The sequence below is a fragment of the Ornithorhynchus anatinus genome, chromosome 12, assembly GCF_004115215.2.
Source record: "Ornithorhynchus anatinus isolate Pmale09 chromosome 12, mOrnAna1.pri.v4, whole genome shotgun sequence".
Taxonomy (NCBI): domain Eukaryota; kingdom Metazoa; phylum Chordata; class Mammalia; order Monotremata; family Ornithorhynchidae; genus Ornithorhynchus; species Ornithorhynchus anatinus.
Genome location: NC_041739.1, coordinates 8,157,943 through 8,177,818, shown reverse-complemented (window position 1 = coordinate 8,177,818; position 19,876 = coordinate 8,157,943). Strand labels below are relative to the sequence as shown.

At 45.0% G+C, this 19,876-nt stretch overlaps 1 protein-coding gene and 1 non-coding gene across 3 annotated transcripts in view; both read left to right on the top strand.

Annotated features, from left to right (window-relative positions):
* The window catches only part of GALNTL6 (polypeptide N-acetylgalactosaminyltransferase like 6), a 772,653-nt gene that overhangs the window by 675,007 nt on the left and 77,770 nt on the right, over positions 1–19,876 (top strand). The gene's annotated exons all lie outside the window — the stretch shown is intronic.
* Positions 16,663–16,799, top strand: LOC114815827. Its single transcript, XR_003763629.1, has one exon. It is a non-coding gene; the product is annotated as a small nucleolar RNA SNORA7 (small nucleolar RNA).

Below are 19,876 nucleotides of genomic sequence, written 5' to 3'. Positions count from 1 at the left end.
CACTCTTAATTAACTGCTGACTATCACTATTTCAGTCCTGTCAGCTTTCTCCACTAGACCCCTGGATGCTCTGAGCTGTGGGTGCCTATTGGAAAGGCGGGAAGCGAGGCTAAGATAAGCCCGGGGGGGTCCCGCCTGCCCCTAGAAAGGGGCATGGGAAGTCAGGGGAGAAGGCAGGAGAGCTCATTTACACATTGAAGCCCTAACCAGCCCCGTCCACCCAAGCTGAGTCAATGGGCGCCCAGTCTGTAGTTTAAGTAGCCCGAAATGCCTTTTGCACCCCTCAGTGGTCATAAAGATGGACACAACACCCAAAAACCGTGCGATGGGAAGGAGTGACGAACCTTGGCCAAACAGCTTGAACGTCCCCCAGGTTCAGAGGCCCGTATTAGGTGCTGTGCGTGATTATAAAGGGCACCTTCCCAGTTTAGCCTCAGCACACAACATACTTTCAAGCTGCCGTACGTAGAAAGCACCACTGTCTAATTGTTTCTTTGTTGTAGAGCGAGGCTGCTGATTATTAATTACCTATTCATAGCTACCTACAGAGTGTGACTGTTTATATAAATTAAGTGGGATAGGGCAACTCCTCTCTGCTTCCTGGATCCACCCAGCTGATTTTGGAGACTCCCTCGGGGGGTTCGGCGTAAGAGCAACTAACTGTTTTATTTCCCCGTGAGCACAAACTGTATGTGACAAGCAGTCAATTAGCTGGAGCAGTAGAGAAGAGACAAAGAAATAATAAAGTGGCCTAAGGGGATCAATCCCCTAGTAAGGGGTGTTCCGCAGTGACTCTGTACACAGGGCTGTACTAATAATAATGTTGGTATTTGTTAAGCGCTTACTATGTGCAGAGCACTGTTCTAAGCGCTGGAGTAGATAAAGAGTAATCAGGTTGTCCCACGTGAGGCTCACGGTTAATCCCCATTTTCCAGATGAGGTAATTGAGGCACAGAGAAGTGAAGGGACTCGCCCACGGTCACACAGCTGCCAAGTGGCAGAGCTGGGAGTCGAACTCATGACCTCTGACTCCGAAGCCCAGGTCCTTTCCACTGAGCCACACTGCTTCCCTACTGTTTGGGACAGTGCAATGAAAGGAAAAGAGCCTTAAGAAGCTTACAATCTAAAGGGAACTATTGATGTGAAATTGTCTATAGTAGGAAGAAAAAGGGAACATGAAGATGGTCAGGTGAATTAATAAGTGCTTTTATTAGAGTATATAATAGCAACAGAAGTATTCCAGGTGGCTGGGAGCAACTGAGGGAGGCTTCCCGGAGCAGGGGGAATCTTTGAAGAGCTTTAAAGATGACGACAGTTGTGGCCTGAAGAACTGGAGAAGGAGTCAGTTTTATTTATTGAGCACTTACTGTGTGCAGAGCACTGTACCGAGCACTTGGGAGAGTACTGTATAACCATAAACAAAAGCATTCCCTGCCCACAGCAAGCTTATAGTCTAGATGGGGAGAGAGACATTAATATAAATGAATTATAGATATGCACTTAAGTGCTGTGGGGCTGGGAGGGGGGTGATGAATAAAAGGAGCAAATCAGGCCAATGCGAAAGGGAGTTGGCGAAGAGGAAAGGAAGCCTAGTAAGGGAAGCAGCCTGGTCTAGTCGTTAAAGCACGGACCTGGGTTCTAATCCCAGCTCCACCACTTGCCTGCAGTGTGTCCTGGGGCAAATCACTTAAATTCTCTGTGCCTCTATTTCTTCAACAGCAGAAAATGGGGAATCAATACCTGTTCTCCCTGCTATTTAGATTGTGGAGCCCCATGTAGGACAAGGACTGCATCTGGCCTTATTAGCTTGTATCTACCCCAGGGGTTAGAACGTTGTTAACAAACACCACCAAAAAAAAAAAAAAAGAAAAGAAAAAAGGAGGAAAGAGCAGACAGAAATCAGCTAAAGAGTCAAAAAGGAGAAAAATAGAGTAGAAAGCTGAGCATAGGAGATGGGAAGCAGGAAGGGTAGAAGAAATATTTTAAGGATGCTTCAGAACAAAGCCTCAGACCATGCTGCAGCCCAGCAAAAAACTGGCAGTTAATTGATGAGGATGATATTTGTTAAGCGTTTACTCCCAAATCCAACACTTTATGGAGCACTAGGCTCAGTGGAAAGGGCCTGGGCTTCGGAGTCAGAGGTGATGGGTTCGACTCCCGGCTCTGCCACTTGTCAACTGTGTGACTGTGGGCAAGTCACTTCACTTCTCTGTGCCTCAGTTACCTCATCTGTAAAATGGGGATTAACTGTGAGCCTCACGTGGGACAACCTGATTACCCTGTATCTACCCCGGTGCTTAGAACAGTGCTCGGCACATAGCGCTTAACAAATACCAGCATTATTATTATTATAAAAGATAATCAGGTCAGACACAATCCTACCCCACATGGGACTCACAGTCTATAAAAGAGGAAGAACAGGTATTAAATCCCCATTTTCAGATGAGGAAACTAAGATACAAAGGAGTTGAGTGACTTGCCCAAGGTCACACAACAGGCAGTGGCAGGTCTGGATTCGAACCCAGGCCCATGCTCTTTCCACTAGGTTGCCCTGCTTCCGCTGCAAAGAACAGTTCAAGTTGATCTCAGAAAAGGAGTGGCTGATAGCCTCCCCACTAGACTGTAAACTTCTCCAAGGCAGGGATCATGTTTACCAACTCTAATGTAATTCGCCCAAGCACTCATTTCAGTGCTCTGAACTCAGTAGACACTCAATAAATACCCCTGATGATAATGTTGGTATTTGTTATGTGCTTACTATGTGCGGAGCCCTGTTCTAAGCCCTGGGGTAGATACAGGGTAATCAGGTTGCCCATGTGAGGCTCACAGTTAATCCCCATTTTACAGATGAGGTAACTGAGGCATAGAGAAGTGAAGTGACTTGCCCACAGTCACACAGCTGACAAGTGGCAGATCTGGGATTCGAACCCCTGACCTCTGACTCCTAAGCCTGGACTCTTTCCACTGAGCCACGCTGCTTCGCTATTCTCTGCTTCTGCTTCCCCGATTGTGAGTGATAGCTTCTCAAGGAGAGGAGAGCCAGAAAAAGAGAAACTAGCACCAGTCCCTGAAGACTTAAAGCATGGAAGCATTACAAGAGACAGTTTTAGGGTGCACAGTGTGTCCAGGACTGTGGATTCCACATTGATCTTTATCCACAGGTGAAATTCACCATCTTCAAAATTCAACGTCAACTACGTATAGCCGGGGAGGAATATGGGGGAAAGGCCTGGGAGTCAGAAGTAACTGGGTCCTAGTCCCGGCTCTGCCACTTGTCTGCTGTGTGACCTTGGACGAGTCACTTAATTCCTCTATGCCTCAGTTCCCTCATATATAAAATGGAGATTAAGACGGTGAGCCCCACGTGAGGACTTGACTGTGTCCAACCTGATTAGCTTGCCTCTACCCCAGCGCTTAGAACAGCGCCTGGCACATAGTAAGCACTTAATAAATACTATAAAAAAAAAGAGAGAAGTAGGAGAAATGAGCCGAGGAGAGCAAAAGAGGTGTGAAAAGCCTTGGAGACAATGACCGGAGGTTTCTGCTTGATCATCATCATCATCATCAATGATATTCACTGAGCGGTTACCATGTGCAGAGCACTGTACTAAGCACTTGGGAGAGTATATCACAACAGAGTCGGCGGACACATTCCCTAACGCAACAAACTTACAGTGTAGAGGACGGGCTTGAAGGTCACTGGGAGGGTTTTGAGGAGTGGAGGGAGATGATCAAGATGACGACTTCAGGAAAAGAATCTGAGCAGCATTAAAAGCTTTAGAGTGGCAGAAAGGATTAAAAAGATACCCGAGTGGTAGGGGGTTTTTGGTAGGTTATTAGATTTCCATCAGATGGGAAATCGTGCATTTTATTCCAACACACACAGAATTTGTCTTTCATTCGATAAATTATAAATACTCCAAAAATAGCAAATCCAGTCCCGTTCCCTCCATCTTGCCCCAGCCCTCAAAAAAATGTTTCTCTTGATAGTGGCTTAACTTTTCACCCCGCTTTTACCTTTGAATTGTGCTCTTAAAAGACACGAGAGCCAAGTTGTCACCCTTGTTGTGATGTTTTGAGAGTAGCTGTCAGTGCAAAGATGCTTGATAGATTACGGCTGCGGACGGACCCCTGTCTGTCTCAAGTAATGATTATTAAGAAATATAACTCAGGGTTTGCATCCCATCTAGAGACAGGAGCGAGGGGAACCTCGAAAAAACAGGTTGGGGAAGCATCCTTAGTGTTATATCGCCACTTCCTGGAGAAAAGAGGAATGCCTGCATCGGGTTGACCTGAAAAATCCCCCTGGAAAAAGGGATTTTGACTCCAGTTAAGGGAAATGACGCTAACGGCTGCAGTCCGGCCTTTAACTTGATGCCAAATGTGTCTTAGCTTGGAAAACGCCTGCTGCGTTATTTTTCTTTCAGCTTGAGCCAGGATCAGGTGATGGTCACCTATTTCGTGCTTTGATCGGAAATGTCTACTTCAGTCGATCGGTCCCAAGTATTCGTTGAGCGCCTACTGTTTGTAAAGGACTGTATGGAGCGTTTGATTAGTAGATATGATCCCTGCCCTCGAGGAGCTTGCAGACCAGCAGGGAAGACAGATAGTCCTTTTTCCTTTATTTTTATTGCCCAAAAGGCCTACCCTAGGCTCAGAGGGTGACTAAAAAAATATTTGATCCACTGAACCCATTGACCCCTCTCTGGGACTTTTTTCTCGAGGCTACAAGTCCAAATATTTCAGTGCTACCCGTTTCAAAGGATACAGCGTTGCGATTATCAACGTCTAATGATGGGATCTCCGACAGAAACAGTGGATGAAACTCAGTCCTGAAATTTCAGGATTGAAAACCCGCTCAGAGGACTTGATTGATAGTGCCACACTCTCTCTCCCCACCCCCACCCCCTCGCACAGCACTGTACTAAGCGTTTTGGGGAAGTCCAGTAGAAAAATATAACAGATTTTATATAAGCCTGCCCACGGCTTACGTGATTTTTGCCCATATTAGGTTCGGGCAAAGCCAGGATTCAAATCCAGGTCTCCAGAGCTTTCTCAGTCCATCGGTCATATTTATTGAGCACTTACCGTGTGCTGGGCACTGTACTAAGTGCTTAGGAGAGTACAACACAATAATATAACAAACACATGCCCTGCTCAAAGTGAGTTGGTATAGCAAGAAGAAAGACTCTATATTATATTCCATTATAAAACTTCAAAAGTGAGTCAGTCGTTCATATTTATTGAGCATTTACTGTGTGCAGAGCACTGTTACTAAGTGTTTGGGAGACAACAATATCACAGATACATTCCCTACCCACAAGGAGCTTACAGTCTAGCGGGAGAGTACTTATTTGACGTGCAGCGATGTGCTAGGCGTGTAGTTGCAAGGTGATTGGGTTTCCTCTACACGTACACTCATACGTGTACATTATCATAAACACACATAAACACATATACACAATATGTATATTCAAGGCATTGTTGTCATAGGATTGTATCCCCCGAAACATCAAAAAAAAGACCGGATTTCTCGACCCATCCCAATACCACTGTCAGAAGCAGAACTCTGGGATGGGTGGACCATTGATCAGACCTAGAAATAATGGCAGTGGTGATGGTCTGACAGCCTAAAATTCCCTTAGAAGCTCAAAAGTTCTTTTCCCTATAAAATTTTAGACTCTTTTTTTTTTCTCCCTCAGCAAATCCTGATTTATTACCTTGGCTTGTAATGAAGCTTGAAATTAACACCATTTAGAGGGAGGGTTTTTTTTTTTATTTGTTTATGCCCTGGCTTGCAAAATCACTATTGCTATTATTAGCCTTATTCAGATAATGGTGTTTGTCTAGTGGCTGCCATGGCAACTCCAGTGGAAATGAGCAACAGACTCAGTTCTGGTGAGCCCTAAGCAGGTGGGATGGTTTTGGCTGGACTAGTACACTTCCATCTTGCATTGTGCTGTTAGAGATGTGGTATTTATGTAAGCACTTACTAAGCAGTAATAATGATGATGATAATAATAATATTTGCTAAGCACTTACTATGTGCCAGGCACCGTTCTAAGCTCTGATCCCAAAGTTGCCCCATCTAGACAACTTCCATAACTGAGCAGTGGCTTTGAAGATTCTCCAAAGATTCTAATTGGCTTTGTATGTATCCTTCTTTCTTCCTCCAAATCTCCAACTTCCATCTGGGAAGAAATAGCTCTGTGATCTGGGTAGAAGGAGAGAGATTTGTTGGCGCTAAACATTCATTTCAATTTGAGAGATCTTCACCCCGAACCTGGTGCCTGAAGCTCTGGCAGGATGGATGGCTAAGCAGGACATCCGATTATGTTCGTGACAGTTTTTGAGGTCTGTGCGATCTGCCGTGTGTGTTCAAAACGTTGGGCAGTACAGCTGCAGCTGAATGAATGAATCTCCAGGAAGGCAGACCAGCTGAGTGTCAGGAAATAATAATTTTGGTATTTGTTAAGCGCTTACTATGTGCAGAGCACTGTTCTAAGCGCTGGATACAGGGTAATCAAGTTGTCCCCAGGGGGGCTCACAGTTAATCCCCATTTTACAGATGAGGTAACTGAGGCACAGAGACGTTAAGTGACTTGCCCACAGTCACACAGCTGACAAGTGGCTGAGGTGGGATACGAACCCATGACCTCTGACTCCCAAGCCTGTGCTCTTTCCACGGAGCCACGGTGTGGTGTGATTTGCATAAGAGGTGTTTGGTTAGCGTACTAATTAGTCTTGGCGCCCTATCAGTTCTACCAGTCACGAGGTAAAAAGGTTGAACTACGCGCTCCAACATGGCACCGCCTCACCCTGTCAATCATGTGACCCAATCTACCTCCTGACCGTCCCCCACCCGCTCAGTCGGTCAATTGTATTTATTGAGCACTTACTGTGTGCAGAGCTCTGTATTAAGCACTCGGAGGAGTTCAATATATCAATAAACAGACACATTCCCTTTCCACAAGAAGCTTGCAGTCTAGAAGGGGAGACAGACATTAATATAAATATATTAATTACCTATATGGACCTAAGTGCTGTGGGGCTGGGAGGTGGGGTGATTAAAGGGAGCGTGTCAGGGTGATGCAGAAGGGTGTGGGAGAAGAGGGAAGGAGGGCTTGGTCAGGGAAGGCCTCTTGGAGGAGATGTGCCTTCAGTGAGGCTTTGAAGTGGGGGAAAGTAATAGTCTGGTGGATATGAGAAGGGAAGGCGTTCCAGGCCAGAGGCAGGACGCGGGCAAGAGGCCGGCGGCAATACAGGCAAGGTCGAGGGATGTACTGAGAAGGTTAGCCTTAGAGGAGCAGACATCAGCATGGGCCGTGAGTTGTGGGCCAGGTTGGGAAAGGGAAAAGAAAAATCAAGCCCGGATTTATTTTTTACCTGTTTTTTAAATAAAAAGAAAAAAACCACGAGTGGGCAGGTGAACCCATCTTTGCTGCTTTCCCCTCTCGAGTCGCTGCTCTGGAGCTCTGGGACAGCAGAGCAAAATGTGCTTCCCTGCTTCCCCCACCCAGCAGCCGCTGAGGTGGAAACCGCACTTTCATTTATTCATTCATTCATTCATTCATTCGTATCTTTTGAGCACTTACTGTATGCAGAACACTGTAATAAGTGCTTGGGAGAGTACGATATAACAATAAACAGACAAAATTTCTGCCCATGAGGAGCTTACAGTCTAGAGAGGGAGACAGACATCAACATAAATAAATCAATTACAGATATGTACATAAGTGCCGTGGGGCTGGGAGGGGGGGATAAGTAAAAAGAGCAAGTCTGAGTGACGCAGTAAGGAGTGGGAGACGGCCTCTTGGAGGAGACGTGCTTTCAATAAAACTTTGAGGATGGGAGAGCCATCGTCTGTCGGATTTGAGGAGGGAGGGAGTTCCAGGCCAGAGGCGGGACGTGGGCGAGACGTCGGCGTGACCCCGGGGTCAGTCCGCTCTGCCCGCTAGTCCTGTCCTCTTCCAGAGCTTCACAGAAAGCCCCACCTTCCTCTTCCCCAACTCGAAAGAAGAGGCAACCTAGTAATTTGAACAATCTATCGGTAGCCATTATAAACCGGCCCTTCATCATATCATCTTGCTGTGTGACTTTGTGCAAGTCACTTCACTTCCCTGTGCCTCAGTTACCTCATTTGTAAAATGGAGATTAAGACTGTGAGCCCCAGCGTGGGACAACCTGATACCCTGTATCTACCCCAGCGCTTAGAACAGTGCTCTGCACATAGTAAGCGCTTAACAAATACCAACATTATTATTAACAGATACCATCATCAAGTATTTCGCTTAATTAGGGTTGCACAAAGTAAAATGTGCCAACCTGCCATGGAACCTGAGGGAAAGAGTGGCTCTCTTATCTAGCCGTTATTGTGAGAGCTCCTATAAAGATTTGGAACCGGAGCCAGACTGGCCGAAGACACCGAAGAAAACGGGTAGCCTTTAGGCAGAGCTAGCAAAGGTCTCAAAGCTTAGTGGCTTTTGGGGATATTTGCCTTTGGTCAATTAGGGTAGCAGTCCCGGAATCTCTGTCCTTCACAGGCCCCTCCATGCTTAATAATAATCAGAATAATCCTGTTAAGTGCTCACTAGTAATAATAAAATTAAAATAATTTATACTCTCTCATTGTTAGACTTTGAACTCCGTGTGTGACAGGGTCTAATAATTATAATAATCCTTGTTAAGTGCCTATTTTATACCAAGTACTGTTCTAAATGCTGGAGCAGATACAAGTTGCCGATTTGTACATTCCAAGCGCTTAGTACAGTGCTCTGCACATAGTAAGCGCTCAATAAATACTATTGACTGCATGAATGAATGAAAAGTTAATCAGTTTGGACGCAGTCCCTGTCCCAAAGGGGGCTCACAGTCTAAGTAGGAACGCTTAAGTACCGTAATTATTAATCGTTATTTAAAATGATTAGGGTATTTGTTAAGCACTTGCCATGTGCCAGGCACTGTGCTAAGGTCTGGGGTAGGTACAAGATACTCTGGTTGGATACTGCCACATGGGACTCAAAGACTGAGGGGGTGGGGGGAGAAAAACAGGTATTGCCACTTCATGGATGAGGAAACTGAGGTCCAGAGAAGTGAAGTGACTTGCCCGAGGTCACACAAGAGGCAAGTGCCTGAGTGGGGATTGGAACCCAGGTCTTATGACTCACTGTCCTGTACTTTTTCCACTAGGCTGTGCTGATTCCCTCCTAAGAACAATCCTTCCTTTTGCCCATGTTGTTATGTGGCTGTTGCTCTAGAGAGAAATGAATCCTTTCATTCATTCAACTGTATTTATTGAGCGCTTGTACTAAGCGGTTGGGAGAGTACAATAGAACAATAAACGGACACACTCCCTGCCCACGACAAGCTTGACGATAATAATAATGTTGGTATTTGTTAAGCGCTTGCTAGGTGCCGAGTACAGTTCTAAGCGCTGGGGTAGATACAGGGTCATCAGGTTGTCCCACGTGAGGCTCACAGTCTTAATCCGCAGATGAGGTAACTGCGGCGCCGAGAAGTCAAGTGGCTTGCCCAAAGTCACACAGCTGACAGGTGGCGGAGCCGGGATTAGAACCCATGACCTCTGATTCCTAAGCTCGGGCTTTTTCCACTGAGCCATGCACAGTCTAGGAGATGAGTTTATGGTCTAGAGGTGGGTGAGGAGAGAGCTTGCAGAGCCTGAGGGAGGGTGGGAGAGGGAGCCCTCAGGGAGGGGCAGGAAAGGGGACAGGGACATCGCAAGAAGCAGTGTGGCCTAGCGGCAAGAGCACGGAGCTGGGAGTCAGAGCATCTGGGCTCCGCCGCTTGCCTGCTGTGTGACCTTGGGCAAGTCACTTAACTTCTCTGGGCCTCAGTTACCTCATCTGCAAAATGGGGATTAAGACTGTAAACCCAGTGTGGGACATAGACTGTCCAATCTGATTAACTTGGACCTACCCCAGTACTTAGTATAGTGCCTGGCACATATCAATCGATCAGTTGTTTATATAATAATAATAACGATGGTATTTGTTAAGCACTTACTATGTACCAGGCACTGGACTAGGCACTGGGGTGGATGCAAGCCAGTCGGTTTGGACACAGTCCCTGTCCCACGTGGGGCTCACAGTCTCAATCCCCATTTTCCAGATGAGGGAACGGGCCCAGAGAAGTGAAATGACTTGATCTTCTGACTTCCAGGCCCGTGTGCTATCCACTGAGCCATGCTGCTTCTCTATTGAGAACTTACTGTGTGCAGAGCACTGTACTGAGTGCTTAGCACTGTACTGAGTGCATAGTAGTCATTTAACAAATAACTGTGTGCAGAGCACTGTACTGAGTGCTTAGCACTGTACTGAATACATAGTAGTCATTTAACAAATACCATAAAAAAAGGGTGGGGGAAAGGAATGTGAACCTCCCGGGGTCCATCTAAGCCTTTACCTTCTCTGTAGACGACAGAAGCTTCATCTCATTAAAGCTGTTTTAATCACAACATAATAAATAAAAGGTTCCTTTCAGTTCCTCTTAAATGAGTTGGAGGGAGCTCTAACCTTATGGATGTACTGAAAATATGCTTTCTGTCTCTCACCCACTCAGCTCTCCCACATGTCTCTACTTTCTTTTTTCTCCTACCACTCAGGGCTATTCCACTAGTTTCCGCGCCTGTTAACCCGTGAAGTCCAAACTAAAAAGATCTGCATCTTAACATTCTCTTAGGATGTCCTAACTACAGTGGTCAGACACGTCCTTGATCGGTAGAAATCTTTGACTCGGAACACTGACTGTAAAGCTCACCGTGATTCAGAATTTTCAAAGTAATTAAGCCCTCCTTCGATAATATACCCGCATGGGATCCATGGAGTTTTTAAACTCAAGCAAGCAATCAGAGGCTTTCTCCAAACGTGGTTCAGTTGGCAAATCTAGAGAAGTGGGTTAACCACTGACAGAACTGGAGAAACAGAACTCAGCGGCAGATGAGGCCGTGGACACAGCCTGGGAGTTTCCACAAGCAATTTGCCCCTGGTTTTCGAGCACGTTCATTTGGGGCTGATTTATGCGGCCTGTTGATGGTAATGATGAATATTTTTAGCGGTCAATTAGAATATTCAGCCCTCGGAATCAGGTTTCTGATTTCAGAGGTGGATATTTTATCTCTGAGCTCCCAAGGGGAAGAGTGACTTTTCAAAAGTCACTGTTGTTAGGGTGGTCATTCAGCTAATTTTTATGCCAGTCAGTCAGGATTCAGCTGGTCTGTCCACTGTTTTGAATGCATACAATCCCGGTTATGTTTACGGCAGGTATTTTTCGTTTCAGGACCCTCTCTCCCCACTTAGGATCCACAAACCTGTTTGGTTGAACCAGGAATTTCAACACATTCAGGGCTGTAACTGAAGCCTCCGTGGATAAGAATTTATCCAGAGGCCTTTGCAGGAGACAGTCAATTCAACCCTCTCTCCTTTGGGAGGCAGCCAAAAGATGGCCTCCGTCTAATTGTGCCTCTAGACGTGTCTCTGAAGGCATCACTAGTTGTGCCTCTAGATGCTCATCTACACACCCCTCTAGCATAATGAGAAGCTTGAATGTTTCTATACAGGGAGCCAGATCGAAATGCTGTATTCCTGTAGACTGTAAACTCATTATGGACAGGGAACGTGCCTGCTAATTCTTTTGTATTATACGCACCCAAGCATTTAGTGCAGTTCTCTGCACATAGTAAGCGCTCAATGAATATCATTGACTGACATCTTCTCTGCTACTTAAACCGGCCATTAGACATTGATGCTGACTGGTAAACTCGATGTGGGTAGGGAACACGTGTATTAAGTCTGGTGTCATACTCTCCCAAGCGCTTAATACGTGGCTCTGCACATAGTAATAGTTTTTTATTTTGTTAATGAAATGTACATCGCCTTGATTCTATTTATTGCTATTGTTCTTGTCTGTCCGTCTCCCCCGATTAGACTGTAAGCCCATCAAAGGGCAGGGACTGTCTCTATCTGTTACTGATTTGTACATTCCAAGCGCTTAGTACAGTGCTCTGCACATAGTAAGTGCTCAATAAATACTATTGAATGAATAGTAAGGGCTCAATAAAGATGACTGAATTAATGTAATAGAACTCTGGATAGCCGCCGGTAATAACTCACTCTTCACCATCCTTGTGAAATATCAAAGTTGTATCAGCTGGATGTACTTCAGTGACAGTTATATCTAGCCCAAGCCCTCTGGCCTGTGAGCTTCTCATAAAAGGAGAAATCGAATTATTCCGGTGGTGCGTTATAAGTGTCCAGTACTAATGCTTTCCGATTTTATTGTCCATGCAAGAAAATCCATTTACTTCTGAAATATTCTCTTGTTAGGGACTCCCCTGGCTACTAAAACAACCTGGAATAGCTATCTCAGTAAATTTCAAAAGCCAATTGGCTTCCTTTATGATATATACAATAAAATAAGCCCCAAATTAGTTCATCTTTTTTCTTCATTTTAATGGCAGAGATGGTATTGGGTCCTCCTCCATTGATTTATCCCTCTGCTGTTGAGCTAGCTGGATTTTGGCCATTTTCTCTAAAACCGATATGTGATGAATGGATTTCATTACGGCTAAGCCGGAAGAAGGATGTCCTTTCTGCGGGTTGTGGACTTGAGTCCTCCGTGCCAATTTCGGGTATGTGTGTAAGAGCGGAGTTCCCACGGCAGCAGGGGTCTACCTGACCCCGGGTGGAAAGAAAATGTTTCTCACAGCCGCCGATGGCGGCACTGACAGGATCGTCTCTAAACCTATCCCAGGCTCAAGGTCCCGAGACTCGGGTCTTTGCCCTGGAAGAAGTGCTGATTGGAACAATTAGCTTGGTTGGAAAGTGGATTGTGGTTTGACCTCAGTGGGTCTGAAGGAATGAATGCCTTTAGTCTTTTCTCCATTGAGTTCTCAGCCTCCTCTATCATGGCTGTCTCATTTCAATCCACTTCCTCCTCCCGCCCCCTTCATTGCCCTCTTCTGCCTTCGTGTTCCGCTTTTCCCTTTTTGTCACGCCGCCCCATCCTGGACGGCAACGCCACCGATCGCCGAGTCCCCGCTATCCTGGAAATACCACAGGTCGAGGATGTGACGGATAGTATAGTTCTGTAAGGACTAAAGGAAACCCGAGAGGCAGAAATGTTCTGATCTTATTGATATTAATATTAACACTGATGGCATTCTGTGCTTACTACATGAGCACAGACCTAGGAGTCAGGAAACCTAGTCTCTGACCCCATCTCTCCCACTTGCCTGCCCGGTGACCTAAAACAAGTCACTTCACTTCTCTGTGCTCTGTTTCTGCATCTGTAAATTAGGGATTCAATGCCATAAATAAATAATTTTGGGATCCATCTTCCTTGCTAGTTTATAAGCTCCTTGAAGGCAGCAATCCTGTCTAGTAACTTTTTAGCAACAGTAACAGAAGTAGGAATAATAGTAATTGTAATCATAGTAATGGTAATAATGATAACTGTAGCACTTGTTAAATGCTTACTATATGACCAGCATTGTGCTAAGTGTCATCGACATACAGAATGAGGTTGCAAAAGGTAAAACCAAAGCCAGTGACTTGTTGATTTGGCTTAGCTGCTCTGGAATAGTAGGAATAATGAAATAAATGATGGTGTTTGTGAAGTGCCTAGTAGGTGTCGAGTAATATTCTAAGTGCTGGAGTAGATGCAAGTTAACCAGGGCAGACACGGTCCCCATTCCATGTGGGTCTCATGGTCCAAGTGGGAGTGAGAATGAGCAGCCTAGCCTAGTGCCAAGAGTACGGGCTTGGGAACCAAAGGACATGGGTTCTAATCCCAATCCTGGCTCCTCGCTTGTCTGCTGTGTGTCCTTGGGCAAGTCACTTAACTTCTCTGGGCCTCAGGTTCCTCATCTGTAAAATGGGGATGAAGACTGTGAGCCCCACCTGAGACAACCTAATTCCCTTGTACCTGCCCCAGTGCTTAGAACCGTGCTTGGCTCATAGTAAGAGCTTAACAAATACCAACATTATTATTATTATTAACTTCTCTGTGTCTCAGTTGCCTCCCCTGTAAAATAGGGACTAAGATGGTGAGCACCATGTGGGACAACCTGATTACCTTGTATCTAGCCCAGTGCTTAGAACAGTGCTTGGCACATAGTAGGCACTTTATAAATACCATCATTATATATCGAACACCTACTGAGAGCAATGTACTTGGGAAAGTACAACAAAAACAAGACATGTTCCCACCCACAGAGAGCTGGTCTTCTTAAAAGAAGAACAAAAGGCGGTGAAGGAGAAGAACAAAACTCTAGGCTAGAATGAGGTTTGGGAAATATCTGTAGATTTCAGATATTCATTCCATCCCATGAGGTTAAGGTCATGGAGGTTTCAGAATGCACTACGGTGGTATTGTAGGAATTGGTTATTTTCCCGGTGAAATCCAGTGTAGAAAATGTTTGATTTTTCTATCGCGTTTTGCTGCTCATTATTATTATCATTAGTACTGTTGTTGCTTTGTTGTTGTATTGATTAAGTTCGGTACTAAGCGCTGGGTTAAGCACTTAGTGGAGGGCTCTGCACACAGTAAGCACTCAGTAAATATAAATGAATGAATTGAATGAATGGGCTAGATACAAGATAATCAGGTGGAACACAGTCCCTGCCGTACATGGGGCTCGTAAGTAGGAGGGAATAGGATTTAATTCCATTTTACCAACGAGGAAACTGAAGCACCAGAGAAGTTAAGTGACTTGTCCAAGATAACACAGCAGGCAAGTGGCAAAGGATTAGAACCCCGATCCTCTGACTCCAAGCTCCAAGCTCTTTTCACTAGGCCATGTTGCTTCCCTTTCTCACAAGGGAAGCTTATCCCTAAATGAAATAAAGGAATCAAGGCACATGATTTGGTCATCGACGTGTGGTGAATAAATGTTTTTATTGATTTACTGAAGTTCTCTCTCCTCAGACCTATATCTCCCCAGGAAAGAATATGTAATTACAGCCTAGTAATTAGCTCTTCAGACTTCCTTACCAAACTGACCATAATTAAAATCATTTTATAACTTGTCTAATATTAGACATTAAAATGTGCACCTTTATTTCATTGTAAAATAGTTTTCAAGGTGATGAGACCCAGGGATTTTAAAAGGCTAAGCTATGTGCTTTCTTTCAATAGATTATTCCTCAGTCATTTATATCTAATGGTGTATTAGAGTATTAGGGTAATTGATAATGACTTTTCAATTTAGTAAAAACATATTTCATAAAGAAGATAAACTTATTTGCATTAATTTTCCTCTCAACACTTCAGTTTCTGCACCCAATTCAATCAAGTTTCTTTGGGAGTTAATAAATCATACAGAAAAGGACAGATTTGTGTTAAAGAAACTCTGAGAGGATCATTCTAAAACACCCTGACTTTTTCTTCTTTGATGGTTTTGTACAATAATAATTCTTTGCTTGGATAGAACATATTGTCCTGGAAACTATACATGGACTAGCTGATCGATTCTCACAAAGTCTCCCCAACACCATTATCCCCATTTGGTAGGCGAGAACACTGAGGCATGGAAGATGATGTGGCTTAGAGAAAAGAGTACAGGCTTGGGAGTTAGAGGATGTGGGTTCTAATCCCGGCTCTGCCACCTGTCTGCTGTGTGACCTCGGGCAAGTCGCTTAACTTCTCTGTGCCTCAGTTACCTCATCTGGAAAATGGGGATTAAGATGTGAGCCCCAAGTGGGACAATCTGATTGCCTTATATCTGCCCCAGTGCTTAGAACAGTGCTTGGCACATAGTGCTTAACAAATACCATCACTCTTATGGTTGTTATTATTCTAATCCTAATGAATAGCAAGGAAGGTCAGAATGAAACATTGATAGCTCAAAGACCCCTCCCAAACCTCAGACCGTGAGCCCCATTTGGGGCACAGACCTTGTCCAACCTGATTACATGGTATCTACCCCACCTTTAGTATAGTATTCAGTCAAACAATCAATAGTACTTATTGAGTGGCTTCTGTGGGGAAGTGGGGAAGCAGCGCGGCTCAGTGGAAAGAGCCTGGGCTTCGGAGTCAGAGGTCATGAGTTCGACTCGCGGCTCTGCCACTTGTCAGCTGTGTGACTGTGGGCAAGTCACTTCACTTCTCTGTGCCTCAGTTACCTCATCTGTAAAATGGGATTAACTGTGAGCGACACGTGGGACAACCTGATTGCCCTGTATCTACCCCAGCGCTTAGAACGGTGCTCTGCCCATAGTAAGCGCTTAACAAATACCAACATCATTATTATTATTACTGTGTACCGAGCACTGTATTAAGTGCTTGGGAGAGTGCAATACAATAGACACGAACCCGGCCCTCAAGGAGCTTTGAGCATAAATGGGTAGACACACATTGAAATAAATTACAGATGGGGGAAACCGAAAGATAAAAGGATACGTACATAAGTGCTATGGAGGTGAGGGTGAATATCAAATGCTTAAAGGGTACGCATCCAAGGGCATAGATGACAAAAAATCGAGAGAGTAGGAAAATAAGGGCTTAGTCGGGGAATTTGATGATTTTGAAGATGGGAGAGTGGTGGTCTGTGTGACATGAGCAGTGGGGAGAGGAGGGGAGTGCAGGCCACAGGGAGGATGTAGGCAAGGGATCGGCAGCAAGATAAATTAGGTTGAGGTAGAGAGTAGCCTCTCAGGGTCACACCTGGAGAGTTTCCAGTCCTCTACCAGGCTCGACTACAGGAGGGAGAGTCAAGCAGAGGCCTGTCCATTCCATTCCAGCTTGGGCAGTGGCTAGCCAGTGGAAGGCAATCTGCTACAAGTCAAAACTCCCCTGTGCTGGGCAGCAGTGGCATGGGACAGAGTCGAGGGCAGAGACTCATTTCCTGCGTGGAAGGAGGCAAAAGTAAACCAATTCCGGATTTTTACCTTGAAAACTCTATGGATCCACTACCAGAACAATCGCAGATGGAGGTGGGGTGTTCTGGGAGAGATGTGTCCACGGCGTCACTATGGCTCATACATGACTCGACAGCATAAGACAACAACAACAGAGAGTAGGTGGGTGTTAGAGGGGCAAACCGTATTGGCTGGATTGTAGTAAGAGATCAATGAGGAAAGGCAGGAGGGGGCAAGTGGATTGAGTGCCTTAAAGCCGAGGATGAGGAGTTTCTGTTTGATGTGGAGGTGGATGAGCAATCACTGGAGATTTTGATGAGTGGGTTGATAAGGACAGAATGATTTTTCATAAAAACCATCTGGGCAACAGAGTGAAGTAAGGATTGGAGTAGAGAAAGACAAGAGGCAGGAAGGTCAGCAAGAAGGCTGATGGAGTAGTCGAAGTGGGACATGCTAAATTCTTGGATCAGCGTGGAATTTGTTTGGATGGAAAGGAAGGGGCAGATTCTAGAGAGGTTGTGAAGATGGAACTGACAAGATTTGGCGACAGTGAATATTTGGATTGAACGATAAAGATGAGCCAAGCGTACTGTAGTAGATGATGACTTGTGAAATGGAGAATGATGGTGGTGTCTCCAGTGATGGAAATGACAGGGAGAAGATAGGGTTTGGGTGGGAAGGTGAGGAGTCTCTTTTGGATGTAATAAAATTGAGATGTCAGGAGGACACCTAAGCAGAGATGTCCTGAAGGCAGGAGGAAATGAGAGGCTGCAGAAGAAGAAGAAAGATCAGAGGTGGAGAGGTAGATTGGGAATCATCCATGTAGATAGAGAAGTTGACGCCAAGGCAGTGAATGAGGTCTCCAAGGGACCAAGTGTAGCTGGAGAATAGAAGGGAACCCAGAACTGACGACATAGCAAGTCCATAACACGTAGTAAATATTTAATAAATACCGCGATTACGATTACTATCCTGAAACCAAAGTTATCCCCTTCCCAAAATAGTAATCTCAGTGTTGGTAGACATGTCCCCTGCCTACAAGAAGCTTTCTGTCTAAAGTACTACTCTCCACAGAGGAGTTTTGGCTAAAGATACAGTCAGTTTGACTAGACAGTGCCCATTTTTGTTAAACGTTTTGGGTAAAATGGTACTAGGGAATGAGAGAACATCTTCCAGCATTCCCATCAATCAGGATAGAAGAGTGTCAGAAGAGATGGTCTCATGTATGTATGTGGCTTTAATGACCTCTGTCACAACTCACATACCGCCTCACAAATTTATGTAACCCTGGCACAAAAGGAGTAATGAGTGTTCCGTTGATTGGAGGACAAAATGAAGCACTCAGTCCTCCTCCTCTCGCAAATCCATCTGCCCCCATTCTTGGATTGGGCAGTTGGTTTTGCCGATTTTTCAAGATCCGTTAAATTAAAAAGTCCTTTAACTAGAACTCACCAGTTTGACCTTGACATTGCCATCACTGGGTATCTTTCTTTTTGCTTCCCAGCTTCCTTCGTTTGATATTTCCCACGAAACCAAAGATTCCAGGAATGATAATGATGTGCTGGGTTCAGACCTCCTGAACCTTGAGACCTGTAACAGCAATTTTACCTTTTGTAGCTTCACTCCAATTTACCATTCATTCCAAAGGATCCCATCAGCACAGAAGCACAGAGAGGAAGTAATGGATGTTTGCTAGGGTGGTAAAATCTGGGACCGCACCCCCACTGAGGGGACGGGGCATTCATTCATTCATTCTATTGTAATTATTGAGCGCTTACTCTGTGCAGAGCACCGTACTAAGCGCTTGGGAAAATACACTGCAGAAATAAAGAGAGGCAATCCCTACCAGCTACTTCACCTCCTTGTTTTAATAACCATGATGGTGTGAAGCCACGCAGCTTTTCATGTGAGTGCACCTCCTTAATGAAAATCAGATCGAGAACCTTAATTTTCCCCTCAGCAGAGTCGTTCACATTTGCCAATCAATAGTACTTAATGCATTTGCCTTTTACAGTGTCCTGCCCCGTGTAGGCACTCGATAAATAGCGGGAGATGATTGGATCCCCAATCTCCCTGATAAATCCATTCCCAAACACAGGAAATCTGTCATTTGGTTACTGTTAGTAAGAGTGACTTTGAAGTGTGCAGAAATGTGCCCCATTCAGTTACCAAGCAGATGGGAGGTGAAGGTGAAATTACTTCCCTGTGTCCTCTCACACTCATCTCCCCACCACTAACAAGAAGAGCCTGGAGAAAGCTTAGAGAATGACCAGATACTACTGAGTTTTTGAGCCTAGGTGAGGTCCAGGATTTTGAACCCATCATGGTCAACAGCTTTAAATGCCGATATTCTCCCAACAGTTTACCGTTTCATGGTCAATAAATGATCAGAAGCAGCATGGCCCTAGTGGATAGAGCACAGGCCCGGGAGTCAGAAAGACTCTACCATTTGTTTGCTGTGTGATCTTGGGCAAGTCACTTAACTTCTCCGGGCCTCACTTACCTCATCTGTAAAATGGGGATTAAGACTGTGAGACCCATGTTGGACAGGAACTGTGTCCAACCTGATTACTTTGTATCTACCCGAGCGCTTCAGTCAGTGCCGGGCACAAAGTAAGAAATACCATTAAAATTAACAAAGAAACCCAAAGATCCTCCTTTCTGAAGTCCCCATCTGAGTGAAGCACATGGATTCCTCCCCCAAGTTTCGGTCCTTCACTCCTTTCCCCCAAATAACTGCGGTTCTGTCGGCCTTTGATACAGATAGCCTGTCTGGATGAGTTGTCGCTTTAAAACTTTCATTTCAATGCATTTTCCCCAAAATGAAACTGAATCTCTTCCACACCATAGAATTACTTTTTTAGAAAGCCTTCCCTTACTGTCATCCACGAACGAAATGCTGAACTTGAAGGAGTGATCGATGCGAGTTTCGTTCTTGCTACTGAAGCTTATCCATTCTCCTTGGGAGAGGCTGGACTGTTGGTTTTCAGAGAGCCGTAGTT